Below are 15405 nucleotides of genomic sequence, written 5' to 3' on the forward strand. Positions count from 1 at the left end.
AGCAGGAAAACAGCACAGTTATTAAACTTCTCATGTTCATAGAATATACGCAGTGCTGCCTTTTGGTGCAAAAAAACGGAAAATAATTCTATTTGTCCTGCCTCTGTCCGTCCTAACGCCGGTGGACACGTGTCGGCTGCGTGTGCAACCTGTAAAAATCAGATGCACCCAGCTACGTTTTACTCCTGGCTTTGCCATTTGCTTTCCTTAATTGGGAAAAAAAATACCTGCTCTGCCACAGTTAATAACTCTGCTACCCTCACGTTCTGTGACACATTAGCAGGAAAACAGCACAGTTATTAAACTTCTCATGTTCATAGAATATACGCAGTGCTGCCTTTTGGTGCAAAAAAACGGAAAATAATTCTATTTGTCCTGCCTCTGTCCGTCCTAACGCCGGTGGACACGTGTCGGCTGCGTGTGCAACCTGTAAAAATCAGACGCACCCAGCTACGTTTTACTCCTGGCTTTGTCATTTGCTTTCCTTAATTGGGAAGAAAAATACCTGCTCTGCCACAGTTAATAACTCTGCTACCCTCACGTTCTGTGACACATTAGCAGGAAAACAGCACAGTTATTAAACTTCTCATGTTCATAGAATATACGCAGTGCTGCCTTTTGGTGCAAAAAAAGGAAAATAATTCTATTTGTCCTGCCTCTGTCCATCCTAACGCCGGTGGACACGTGTCGGCTGCGTGCGCAACCTGTAAAAATCAGACGCACCCAGCTACGTTTTACTCCTGGCTTTGCCATTTGCTTTCCTTAATTGGGAAAAAAAATACCTGCTCTGCCACAGTTAATAACTCTGCTACCCTCACGTTCTGTGACACATTAGCAGGAAAACAGCACAGTTATTAAACTTCTCATGTTCATAGAATATACGCAGTGCTGCCTTTTGGTGCAAAAAAACGGAAAATAATTCTATTTGTCCTGCCTCTGTCCGTCCTAACGCCGGTGGACACGTGTCGGCTGCGTGTGCAACCTGTAAAAATCAGACGCACCCAGCTACGTTTTACTCCTGGCTTCGCCATTTGCTTTCCTTAATTGGGAAAAAAAATACCTGCTCTGCCACAGTTAATAACTCTGCTACCCTCACGTTCTGTGACACATTAGCAGGAAAACAGCACAGTTATTAAACTTAGATTATTCATTCACTAGAGGCAGTGGGGCCTTTCGTTTTCAAAAAAGGGAAAAAATTATATTTGGCCTGCAGTCTTGCGCCAATTTATTAGCTGCCTGTGAAATCAAATCACTGGTAATACAGCATGCTGAGGGGTAGGGGTAGGCCTAGAGGACGTGGACGCGGCCGAGGACGCGGAGGGCCAAGTCAGGGTGTGGGCACAGGCCAAGCTCCTGATCCAGGTGTGTCGCAGCCGACTGCTGCGCAATTAGGAGAGAGGCACGTTTCTGGTGTCCCCACATTCATCGCCCAATTAATGGGTCCACGCGGGAGACGGTTATTAGAAAATGAGCAGTGTGAGCAGGTCCTGTCCTGGATGGCAGAAAGTGCTTCGAGCAACCTATCGTCTACCCGCAGTTCTGCGCCGTCCACTGCTGCCAATCCGAATCCTCTGTCTGCTGCTCCCCCTTCCTCCCAGCCTCCTCACTCCACTACAATAACACCTGCTCAGGAGCGGGAACACTCCCAGGAACTGTTCTCGGGCCCCTGCTTAGATTGGGCAGCAGCGGTTCCTCTCCCACCAGAGGAGTTTATCGTCACTGATGCCCAACCATTCGAAAGTTCCCGGGGTCCGGGGGAAGAGGCTGGCCAACTGTCTCAACAACTTTCTGTGGGTGAGGAGGACGATGACGATCAGACACAGTTGTCTTGCAGTGAGGTAGTAGTAAGGGCAGTAAGTCCCAGGGAGCAGCGCACAGAGGATTCGGAGGAAGAGCAGCAGGACGATGAGGTGACTGACCCCACCTGGTGTGCAACGCTTACTCAGGAGGACAGGTCTTCAGAAGGGGAGTCAAGGGCATCAGCAGGGCAGGTTGCAAGAGGCAGTGCGGTGGCCAGGGGTAGAGGCAGGGCCAGACCGAATAATCCACCAAGTGTTTCCCAAAGCGCCCCCTCGCGCCATGCCACCCTGCAGAGGCCGAGGTGCTCTAAGGTCTGGCAGTTTTTCACAGAGACGCCTGACGACCGACGAACAGTGGTGTGCAACCTTTGTCGCGCAAAGCTCAGCCGGGGAGCCAACACCAACAGCCTCACCACCACCACCATGCGCAGACATATGATGGCCAAGCACCCCGCAAGGTGGGACGAAGGCCGTTCAGCGCCTCCGGTTTGCACCCCTGCCTCTCCCCCTGTGCCCCAACCTGCCACTGAGATGCAACCCCCCTCTCAGGACACAGGCACTACCGTCTCCTGGCCTGCACCCACACCCTCACCTCCGCTGTCCTCGGCCCCATCCAGCAGTGTAGTTCAGCGCACCGTCCAGCCGTCGCTTGCGCAACTGTTGGAGCGCAAGCGCAAGTACGCCGCCACGCACCCGCACGCTCAAACGTTAACCGTCCGCATAGCAAAATTCATCAGCCTTGAGATGCTGCCGTATAGGGTTGTGAAAACGGAGTCCTTCAAAAGTATCATGGAGGCGGCGGCCCCGCGCTACTCAGTTCCCAGTCGCCACTAATTTTCCCGATGTGCCGTCCCAGCCCTGCACGACCACGTCTCCCGCAACATTGTACGCGCTCTCACCAACGCGGTTACTGCCACGGTCCACTTAACTACGGACACGTGGACAAGCACAGGCGGGCAGGGCCACTACATCTCCCTGATGGCACATTGGGTGAATTTAGTGGAGGCTGGGACAGAGTCAGAGCCTGGGACCGCTCATGTCCTACCCACCCCCAGAATTGCGGGCCCCAGCTCGGTGGTGGTATCTGCGGAGGTGTATGCTTCCTCCACTAAAGCACCCTCCTCCTCCTCCTCCTCCGCCTCCTCTGTCTCGCAATCAAGATGTGTTAGCAGCAGCATGTCGCCAGCAGTCGGTGTCGCGCGGTGTGGCAGCACAGCGGTGGGCAAGCGTCAGCAGGCCGTGCTGAAACTACTCAGCTTAGGCGATAAGAGGCACACGGCCCACGAACTGCTGCAGGGTCTGACACAGCAGACCGACCGCTGGCTTGCGCCGCTGAGCCTCCAACCGGGCATGGTCGTGTGTGACAACGGCCGTAACCTGGTGGCGGCTCTGCAGCTCGGCAGCCTCACGCACGTGCCATGCCTGGCCCACGTCTTTAATTTGGTGGTTCAGCGCTTTCTGAAAAGCTACCCACGCTTGTCAGACCTGCTTGTAAAGGCGCGCCGGCTCTGCGCACATTTCCGCAAGTCCCACACGGACGCTGCCACCCTGCGCACCCTGCAACATCACTTTAAGCTGCCAGTGCACCGACTGCTGTGCGACGTGCCCACACGGTGGAACTCTACGCTCCACATGTTGGCCAGGCTCTATGAACAACGTAGAGCTATAGTCGAATACCAACTCCAACATGGGCGGCGCAGTGGGAGTCAGCCTCCTCAATTCCTTTCAGAAGAGTGGGCCTGGTTGGCAGACATCTGCCATGTCCTTGGTAATTTTGAGGAGTCTACCCAGGTGGTGAGCGGCGATGCTACAATCATTAGCGTCACCATTCCTCTGCTATGCATCTTGAGAAATTCCCTGCAAACCATAAAGGCAGCTGCTTTGCGCTCGGAAACGGGGGCGGGGGAAGACAGTATGCCGCTGGATAGTCAGGGCACCCTCCTGTCTATTTCTCAGCGCGTACAGGAGGAGGAGGAGGAGCATGAGGAGGATGAGGAGGAGGGGGAAGAGACAGCTTGGGCCGCTGCTGATGGTACACCGGCTGATTGCCTGTCATCCTTTCAGCGTGTATGGCCTGAGGAGGATGAGGAGGATCCTGAAAGTGATCTTCCTAGTGAAGACAGCCATGTGTTGCGTACAGGTACCCTGGCACACATGGCTGACTTCATGTTAGGATGCCTTTCTCGTGACCCTCGCGTTGCACGCATTCTGGCCACGACGGATTACTGGGTGTACACACTGCTCGATCCACGGTATAAGGAGAACCTGCCCACTCTGATTCCCGAAGAGGAAAGGGGTTCGAGAGTGTTGCTATACCACAGGACCCTTGCGGACAAGCTGATGGTAAAATTCCCAGCCGACAGCGCTAGTGGCAGAAGGCGCAGTACCGAGGGCAAGGTAGCAGGGGATGTGCGTAGATCGAGCAGCATGTACATCCCAGGCAGTGCAACAGTCTTTAAGGGCCTGGCCAGCTTTATGGCTCCCCACCAAGACTGTGTCACCGCTCCCCAGTCAAGGCTGAGTCGGCGGGAGCACTGTAAAAGGATGGTGAGGGAGTACGTAGCGGATCGCACGACCATCCTTGGTGACGCCTCTGCCCCCTACAACTACTGGGTGTCGAAGCTGGACACGTGGCCTGAACTAGCGCTGTATGCCCTGGAGGTGCTTGCTTGTTCTGCGGCTAGCGTCTTGTCGGAGAGGGTGTTTAGTGCGGCTGGGGGAATCATCACAGATAAGCGTAGCCGCTTGTCAACCGACAGTGCCGACAGGCTAACACTCATCAAGATGAACAAAGGCTGGATTTCGCCAGACTTCTGTTCTCCACCAGCGGACAGCAGCGATACGTAAGCAATACGTAGGCTGCACCCGCGGATGGAAGCTACGTTCTCTCTCACCATCCAAAACGGGGACATTTCTGCTTCATCAATCTGTGTCTAATATTCCTCCTCCTCCTCCTGCTCCTCCTCCTGAAACCTCACGTAATCACGCTGAACGGGCAATTTTTCTTAGGGCCACAAGGCTCACTCAAATAATTTTTCTGAACAATTTTTATAAGTTTCAATGCGCTTAAAAGCGTTGGAACTTTAACTTGAACCAATTTTTCGTTACACTGGGCTGCCTCCAGGCCTAGTTACCACTTAAGCCACATTAACCAAAGCGATTAATGGGTTTCACCTGCCCTCTTGGCTGGCCATGGCCAATTTTTGGGATGTACATTAGTACTGTTGATACAGCAATTTTTGTGGGCCCTCGCCTACAGTGTAATCAAATTAATTTTTAGCCCACCTGCATTACAGCTGACGTTACCTCAGCTGTGTTGGGCAATGCAATGGGATATTTTTGTGTACCGCCGGTGGGTTCCAGGGAGCCACCCATGCTGTAGGTGCACACGGAGTTTTTAATACATGTGTCCACTTCTAAAGAACCGAAGCCCACCTGCATTAAGCACAACATTACTACCTCAGCTGTGTTGGGCAATGCAATGGGATATTTCTATGTACCGCCGGTGGCTTCCTGGCACCCACCCATGCTGTGGGTCCACAGGGAATTATAAATGCATCTGTTTCCACTTATAAAGAAACCCAGTCTGACTGGGGCATGCAGTGTGGGCCGAAACCCACCTGCATTAACCCTTTCCAGTCCACTGTGTGACCTTTGAAGACATTAGGGTTTAAGGCTGTACAGCTCCGTTGTTGGTAGACGTCCGTCGGGGTTCTCTTACTGTATATTGCCAGCCTCTCTGCTGTCGGAGCCTATCCTACGTGTCAGCTCATGCAGTACTGGCTTTAGCCAGCATATAGCGCCGTTGTATAACGGCAGAAAAAGAGTAAGCCCCCTAGGAAAACCATATACAAATTGGATTGGAAAGGGTTAAGCACAACATTACTACCTCAGCTGTGTTGGGCAATGCAATGGGATATTTCTATGTACCGCCCGTGGCTTCCTGGCACCCACCCATGCTGTAGGTGCACACGGAGTTTTTACTACATCTGTACACTTATAAAGAACCCCAGTCAGACTGGGGCATGCAGTGTGGGCCGAAGCCCACCTGCATTAAGCACGACATTACTACCTCAGCTGTGTTGGGCAATGCAATGGGATATTTTTATGTACCGCCGGTGGGTTCCAGGGAGCCACCCATGCTGTGGGTCGACAGGGACTTCACAATAGGGAGTTGTACCTGCCTGTGTCTATGAATTAAAAAGCCCGGTCTGACTGGGGCATGCAGACACCTTGACAGAATGAATAGTGTGTGGCACATAGGTTCCCCATTGCTATGCCCACGTGTGCAGCTCCTGATGGCGGTGGCACAGGATTCTATTTCTCATTGCTTCTGTACAGCATTGTGGGCTATCGCTCCGCCACTTTTAAAGAGGGTCGCTGCCTAGCCATGCCAACCTCTGCAGTGTGTGCCTGCGGTCCCTCGTCATGGCAGACGCAATTCTAAATAGACATGAGCGTGGTGTGGCATGAGGGCAGCTGAAGGCTGCCCAGGGACACTTTGGTGTGCGCTGTGGGGGGGAGGGGGGGGCGGTTGGGCAGCATGTAACCCAGGAGAAGTGTCAGTGGAGTGTCATGCAGGCAGTGATTGTGCTTTGTTGGAGGTAGTGTGGTGCTTAGCAAAGGTATGCCATGCTAATGAGGGCTTTTCAGAAGTAAAAGTTGTTGGGAGGGAGGGGGGGCCCACTCTTGCCGGTATTGTGGCTTAATAGTGGGACCTGTGAACTTAGGATGCAGCCCAACATGTAGCCCCTCGCCTGCCCTATCCGTCACTGTGTCATTCCCATCACTTTCTTGAATTGCCCAGATTTTCACACATGCAAACCTTAGCGAGCATCGGCGAAATACAAAAATGCTCTGGTTGCCCATTGACTTCAATGGGGTTCGTTGTTCGAAACGAACCCTCGAACATCGCGGGAAGTTCGTTCCGAATAACGAACACCCGAACATTTTGGTGTTCGCTCATCTCTAGTCTTTATCAAGCTTGATAAAGACCCCTGTGTAGGGTCGATACGTGGCTTGATAAAGACCCCTGTGTAGGGTTGATACATGGCTCTGTCTACTTCTAATATGGATTAATTAAAGAAGATTCCTTTAACCGATCTGGATTCTTTACCACTGGATGCTGCCTCCCTCATTTCCTTTAATGTCTACAATGCCGTCGCGGTCTTTTCTTTCTTCACTAAAACAAACAAACATTTTTAAATTTATCCTTTTTGTTCATTATTGTGAGAAATTTTCCTAACTTTTATTATGTGTTCTAATGAAATTGAATTCTGATATCACACCCAACATTTTTCTTATCTGCACATATGTTTTTGATTTCTTTTTTAACATGCACTAAAGTTTTGGTGTTTTATTATCTGTGATAAATTGTGTGTCAATTCTACACAAGCCAATTTCAATATCCTGTTGAAGAACACATGAAAACATAAAATTCCAAGACAGATGTGTGCTTCCTATCTATACAGACATTAATATTTTATATAATAGAAGGTCCTATCTATGTGTGACTGAGGAACATATAGCACAGACTACACTTTACATTGTACATGAAATGATTTGATGTTACTGATATGTACAGTATTACTTGCCAATTTAGTTTGATCTCTTATTTATGTACAACCTTATTCACTGTTCTTATTTGATTTGTCTGTAGCTAAACACGGATTTCCCATTAGACAGGGAACACATCTGTTTATGGGCAGGTCCGCTAGGAGGATCTTGAGTGTCTGCAACTTCCCAGCCCTGTTAGAAGAATCCACAGTAGTTCTACACACACTTCATTAATAGTGATGATTGAACTTTTGAAAACTTTGGTTCAGCCAGTTTACCAAACTTTTGCAAAAAGTTCAGTTCCATCGAAATTAGTTCAAGCTGTACTATAATTTTACCAAAACCCCTAAAGTGGTGTATAATACTGTCTAAGAGCCATAAAGGCCCTGTATAACACTTTTAGACAGTATTATACATCAGTGTCCAGGACTAGAACCCTGTTTCGAGTAAGCTCTGTTCAGGTTTAGCAAAGTTCAACCTGAAACGGGGTTCTACTAGTTTGGATTGCTCAACACTACTTTTTAACTATACCATAAAGCAGAAACCTATACTTAGCTATAATGCATAAGAACTATATAATGACAACCATTTAAGGACTATATAAGTAGCAAAATGTAAGAAACCTCATGCTGAGCCCTATTCTCTTAAAGAAAGAAATACCTGGGGAAAGATGTTTGTATATTTCTTTTAAGCTTAGAAACTGCCTGAAAGGCCTCAGTATGAACCGAGCCTAACCTCAAGCATTTGGCCCAACATAAATTGGGAGATTTGGGAGACCATGAACTACGGGATCATCTGTGGCTGTAATTGTAACATATGGCTGTGGCTAGCCAATAGGGGTGCTTAGAAATCATAAAGTCAGCAATACATTTAATAACAATCAAGTCTAATGAAAATGAAAAAGTTCATGTATTTCAAGCAGCATGGCCACTTATGGCTAATGCACGAAGAAGAAGAAAAACATACTCTCAGACAATCCTATTAAAACTCATTATAAACAGTCTGTTCTATTCTACTGATCATGATAACTCATTTCAGATTTTTTTCTGTTTTTGATTTCTCTTCTTTCTTATATAGATTTTAATCATCATTAGATCATAAAATCTTGTGACTTAGTACAGTAGATACCATTAAAGAGATTAACATTTGACATAACGAGAATATTAATTTGTTTTATTCTAATGTTCACTGCTTGAATGATGAGGTTGTGAACTTTGTTTGATTAGTACAAGCTAATAATCCTATATATTACTAATATTGTATTTGGAAAATGTACGGAGTTTCTCACTATATTTGTAGTCTATTAATGTTGGAGTAGTTAAATTTACTATGTGCTACTTTATACCACAACTTATCAAAGAGCTTGCACTCCTTACAAGACTGAATCATTAGTTTTTTGGAATCAGATACTCTAAATCAATATGTCTAAATCTGGATTCCAGATTAGAGAAGTTTCAGAGCTTGTTCTCCAAACAGACCAGACTTTGAAAATATCATCCATCAGCTAAGAACAACCTGACAAAGTTTTGGCTATAAAACAAAGAGCGCAGCAGAGGATTGGTTCTGCTAACAGCAGGAACTTTTAATATAAAACATGCATTTAATAGAACTCCACTTTTACATACTATATGGTTTGTAAGGCATGCTTTCAAATCTAAAATAGTTTATGAAATAACAAACAGAACTATATATATATCTGAGGCAATGGAAAGTGCCAACTTCTCACTTTGTCATGTCCTATTGCAATATTTTACTTTGCATCCTGAATAGTTTAATTTGTATGATTCAAAGATTAGCCCAAAACTTTAATGAATTGCCAGCAGCAGACCACGATCTACTCGAGTAACGAACCCCATTGACTACAATGGGAGACCCGAGCATTTTTGTATGTGGGACGCCGGGTGCCGAGCTTTTTTTTTCTAGGTTCCTCTCTCTCTCTCTCTCTCTCCCCCGCCTGCCAGACAAAAAATTTGCCATTGACGCGCTGCGTCGGGGAGGGGCCAAAACAGGCACGTCACAGCCGGGAGGAGCCAAAAACTGGGGCGGGGTCGAACACGGCTTGATGCTCGTTCGAGTAACGAGCACAATGGAGTATGCTAATACTCGAACGAGCATCAAGCTCAGCAGAGTATGTTCACTCAACTCTACTTAGCATCCTATGTAGAGATGAGTGAACTTACTTGTTTAGGGCGTTTTTGCATTCGGGCACCGCTTTTTCCAAGTAACCGACTACTCGGGCGAAAAGATTTGGGGGGCGCCGGGGGTGAGCGGGGGGTTGCAGAGGGGAGTGGGGGGGGGGGGAGAGAGCTCCCCCCTGTTCCCCACTGCTACCCCCCGCTCCACGATGCTGCCCCCCGGCACCCCCCGAATATTTTCATCCGAGTAGTCAGTTACTCGGAAAAAGCAGTGCCCGAATGCAATAACGCCCTAAACAAGTAAGTTCGCTCATCTCTAATCCTATGTCAATAATTATATTGCTTTTTAACTTAAAAATCCATTTTTACAATGTAACTGAAATTTGTGATGATTAAACTCATGTTGAATATGGAGTTAAGCTCTTGGAGTGCCGAGAAGTGCAACAAAATTTGTGAGGCGCAAGGAAGACTCTACTTGAGAAAAAAAATTAATGAATTCAGCTTTGAAAAGCTTTTTGTTTTTCCTAGTTGAACTTGATGAGCATACATCTAGTAACGTAGTATGCTAGGCCGAATGAAGACAATGTCCATCCAGTTCAGTCTAAGACTAGGGCATTCAGTGACAAGGAGTCATCCATAATATGCAGTCAAATACATAAAGAAAGCTTGAAGTTTGCCTTAATTTTTACTGCAAACCAATTTAGCCTCTAAACTAATTATACAACTATGTAACCACATCTAAACCAAATTTCATATTTAAAAAGGAAATTGATTACATGTGACTATAAGTCTAGTCCTCCCATTTGAATTGTTTGCTGTTCAGTGGTGAATAAAACCTCTTCTGGCGATAATTTAGTTCTTACATTTATAATTGAAAGTGAATGGAAGTTTTCTGCTGCATGTAATGTTAATGAATACACTGTAAAGTTACAATTTGATACTGGTATCACTGAAAACACAAACTTCAATTAATTTGTATTCAAATGTCCTTATTGTCATTAACCCTTAACTGTGGATGTCGAGTCTCACAGACCCCTCCCAATTCTAGATTACCCAGAATCGCGTACCTCCCCACTCCTTACTATGTAACATTACTAAAATGTATAGTAAAAAGTTAAATATTTCTACATGTTTTTAATTATTTATAACCTGAAAATTTATAAAAACAAGTTATTGTAAACATCCAGTGTATTATTGCGCAAAAAATGTAACCACAATATATAGGAGACTGTGAAACCCTAAATCCACGGAAGTCTAAGAAATAAATCGCATCCACAGATGAGGGTTAAAAATGAACACTTTAAATATATAAATATTTCCTCATCCTATACACAATCCTACTAAAAGTAATTGGAGCAAGAATCAAAAGTATTTATTTACATATGTTAATATTTAGTGGGGCCTCTTTTGGCCCTAATGACATCAGATACTTTCCATGGTATACTTTCTAATAACGTCTGATACATTTTAGCTGATATTTCCCTTTATTCATCCTAAAAAAGGTCTGGTACGTTGTCTCAACAAAGATGTATCGGTTCATCTACAATAATGCAAGGAGCATCACCGTTAGGAATTGAGAAATTGGAGAACATTCTATGGAGTGATGAATTACACTACTCCACCTTCAAATTGGATGGATGTACCTGGGTGTGGAGAATACCCTTTACCTAAATGTGTTGTGGCAGCAGTTAAGTATGGCAGAGGTTCTATTATGGTCTTAGGATGCTTTATGTGGCATGGTCTCCGTCCATTGGTTGGAGTGGCAAGATTCATGAACATAGATGTCTCCCTTGACATTCTAAATAATATTATGTTACCAACACTATGGCAATACTCTGGAAACAGTAAGCAATACTTCCAACAAGACAACTTGACTTATCACAAATCCAATGCTGTTTAAATTGGTTTGAAGATATGGAAGTTCAATGATTGAACTGGCCTGCACAAAATTAGAAAATATGAATAGCATCCATCTTTGAGGGAACTTGACAGACATTTGCAGGATACATGGAGGGAAATGCAAGTTGAAGTATGGTATAGCAGATGTTAGTCAATATTATGCCACAGTGAGTATCTGATTTTAAGGAGGCCCCACTAAGTTTGTGTGTGTATATATATATATATATATATATATATATATATATATATATATATATATATATATATATATATATATATATGTATATATATATATGTGTGTATATATATATATACGCATATATATATATATATATACGTGTGTGTGTGTGTATATATATATATATATATATATATATATCTTGATTCTTGTTCAGGTGTCCAATTACTTTTCATAGATTAGTGTACTGTATAATCTTTATTATTATTATTTTTTTTAGTATATGAGCTTGCATGAAAGGCTGGTAATATCCTGCCAAAGGTAATTACATGTAAAAATACAAAAAATCTATAGTTTATATTAAATTAAAAATACACTAAATACCTTAGTCATATATAATGTATTTAATTATATAAATAAAATAAAGCACAAGCTATAGCCATTGACAGGTAGCATATTGAGACAAAACAAAATTAACCGCCTTGCGTGAAACACCAACTTTAATTGTTAGTGGTGTAGAACTTAAGAAAAGTTTAAGACAAACTATACTATACTGAATGACAAGATTATATCAAAAGTATTTAGTTACCAATGCTTTTTAAAGACTACATAATCATATATTTGAATAAGTACTAAATCTTTGTAACACATTTTCAGACGGATGATATTTTTTGCAAATAAATCCTCTAGTTCTAGATTTCTGTTTAAAGATTTTGCTGCCAACCTCTAAAGGTCTGCTCTACACCATAGCGTAAACTTGTGAAGTCTTCATAGAGCAGCATATTCTGTATCTTAGTCTTTTATCTTTCTAGGTCAGGAGCCCAAAGATCCTAGTAGCCCTTGCTCAGTATGCGGCCCTGTGAAGACTTCATAAGATTCTAGACAGTATGCAGCATAGGTTCAGGCCTAAATGTGGCTATATACCTTAGATAACTGTTAACTGAATGTTCATTTGACTGACAGCTATCCTCCCTTCTCCTTCATACACATGTATACTTCACTTGGCCAACAGTGAGTTCTCAGTGAAGACAGAGGAATAAGCCATTAAAACTGTGTTTTCCCAAAGGTAAGACCCTGTCTTATATTAGTTTTTTCCCCAAGGTCTTATTTTCGGGGGATGTCTTATTAATACTTACCTAGTAGCCACGGTCTGGGTCCCTCCCACTGATCTGTGAAGTTATGTAGCTCCCCCGAGCTTCCTGCAATCCTCGGCTGCCGACAGAACATCATTTTCTAATTGTGGTGTTCATAAATCCCGCCTCCATTAAGCGATGGCTCTGAACCAATGTGATGACTGAACCAGTGCTGCTCTTAGCCAATCACAACCGTCACGTTGGTTCAGTGAGCACTGCATTGACTAGCTGAGAGCAGCGCTCACTGGCCAATCAGAGCCATCGCTTCCTGGAGACGGAATTCATGAATGCCGCAACCAGGAAGTGTTGTTCTGTTGGCGGCTGGGGAATACAGGAAGCCCAGCGGAGCTACGGAACTTCGCAGACCATTTGAGTTAGGGCTTTCCATTTGTGCCATTTTTGGAACAGAAAAATTTAATTAAAACGGAATTAGACTGGCTTCATCTCTGCATTGAAACCTCTGGTCAGAGGTTCAGTTGCAGATCTGGCACAAAATACCAAAAGCCAAAGCCGGCAGCTGAGCGGGTAGCAAACAGACCCCATTATAGTCAATGGGTTGTATTTGGCGCTGTTTGATTCCATCCTAAGACGGAGCCTTTAGAACAATGGGGATTCCCCTTTCCTGCTCCCCAAACACATCCCCAACACAGGTGTGAACCCCCCCTTAAACATTTCCATTTTTTTTCCCATTAATTTAAATAGGTTTTCAAAAAAATAAAAAAAACCTTCAGAGTGCTTCTGTTCTGTTTCTTTACTGAACAAATACTGCGGTCTGACTCTGCAGCGCTATTAATTTAGTTAAAAAATGAAACATAACGGAAGAGAAGCAAGCTGACAGATTTCCATTTTTTGTGTTTTTTTTGAAAGCCCAGTAAGTCAATAAGAAGAAATATTCAAATGTTTAATTCCGTTTTTCTGTTCCAAAGAGAGAAAAAGCCAACAGAAAGCTCTAAGACAGATGTGAACGAGCCCTAATACTGATTATGAAATATATAGCTCAGACACAACTAAATAGAATTCACTTAGACTACTTTGATTTGATTTCAGGCAAAGAATGCAGAAGCTGTGGGTCCTTGTGAAACTCTAAACTAACAGAACTTGCAGTGAAATGGACTCTTAGTATATTGCAAATGACATCCATAATGCATTTTAAATATTCAGAGCATGTCCAAGTGTCCTCCTGGGGAGAAAGGAAAACAGCAACCTTGTTTGTTTGCACCAATGTCTGGTTCCATGGTTGTTTCTTATCAGACAGCAGCATATAGGAGCGCTGAACCCATGACATTGCACTGTTAAAACAGAGGATCAAGCTTAGAAACAAGCAATGTTCCCATGCCCTAGGCAAAATGAAGAGGGGGCTTCTGAGAAAAGGGGGAGGGAGCACTTAAGAAGCAGATGCTCTTAGACTCATACAGAACACGACTATAATCAGGACACAGAATTTGCAGAGACAATGCGGTGCTTTCCAAAACATTCTTTCAGTTCGGTACCCACACTTTATAAACTAGTAATCAGTGTACACGGCCTCACTCATCATCCATAGAAAATAGTGCCATTTTTTTAAAAGCAGTGTAGTGTTTAGTTTACACTAAAGGCAAACAGACTTTGAACAACAGACAATCTGTTGTAGATAGGATTTTCTCTTCTATCATTCATTTTACACCCCCGCCTTTGCACCTGCCTCATTTTTTGGCTTCATTTTGATACTCACAGAGGCATCAGCTTGCAGGGGTGAACTGTATAACTGAAAACCTCCCTCCAGTCCAGTCTTTCTTGTGCCAGACATTTAAGCAATGGTGCATACCAGTTTGAAGCATGGCATGTTTCACTGCCTTTGTATTTGTGCCATTTCTTTTTTTCCCCCCAATTTCTGCCTGCTTGATCCCATCCAGTTTCCTTTATCAAAAACTCAAAATTGTATATTTTGCTGTGTTTATTTTCAGACAGCTCCTCCATTATTCAAACACAGAATTTGTTATATAGCTTCTGATTGATAGATTCCCACGTTATCTATCTATCTTAGACAGATATGAGAGAGAGAGGTATATAGATAGATAGGAGATAGATATATAGGAGATAGATAATTATATGTGACATAGATAGATATGAGATAGATAGATAAATAGATAGATCTATCTAATATCTATCTATGTCATATATATTTATCTATCTCCTATATATCCCATATCTATCTACCTCATATATATTTGATTGATAGATATAGATAGATAGATAGATAGATAGATAGATAGATAGATAGATAGATAGATAATGAGATGGATAGATCTATCTAATATCTATCTATCTATCTATCAAATATATATGAGGTAGATAGATAGGGGATAGATATATAGGAGATAGATACATATATATGACATTGATAAATATGAGATATAGATATTAGATAGATATATTCATCTCATAATCTTATGTATCTATCTTATATCTATGTCATATATATATAAATATATATATCTCCTATATATCTATCTCCTATCTATCTCATATCTATCTATCTCATATATATTTGATAGCTAGATAGATAGATATTAGATAGATCTATCCATCTCATTATCTATCTATCTATCTATCTTTATATTTCATATCCATCTATCTCTATCTGTCTTTATCTCTCATATATATCTAATAACTATCTATTTTAGTTATCTAATGGGTATTTGAAATTTTAAAAAAATGAAAATCAA

This window comes from Eleutherodactylus coqui, chromosome 5 (assembly GCF_035609145.1).
Source record: "Eleutherodactylus coqui strain aEleCoq1 chromosome 5, aEleCoq1.hap1, whole genome shotgun sequence".
Lineage (NCBI taxonomy): Eukaryota > Metazoa > Chordata > Amphibia > Anura > Eleutherodactylidae > Eleutherodactylus > Eleutherodactylus coqui.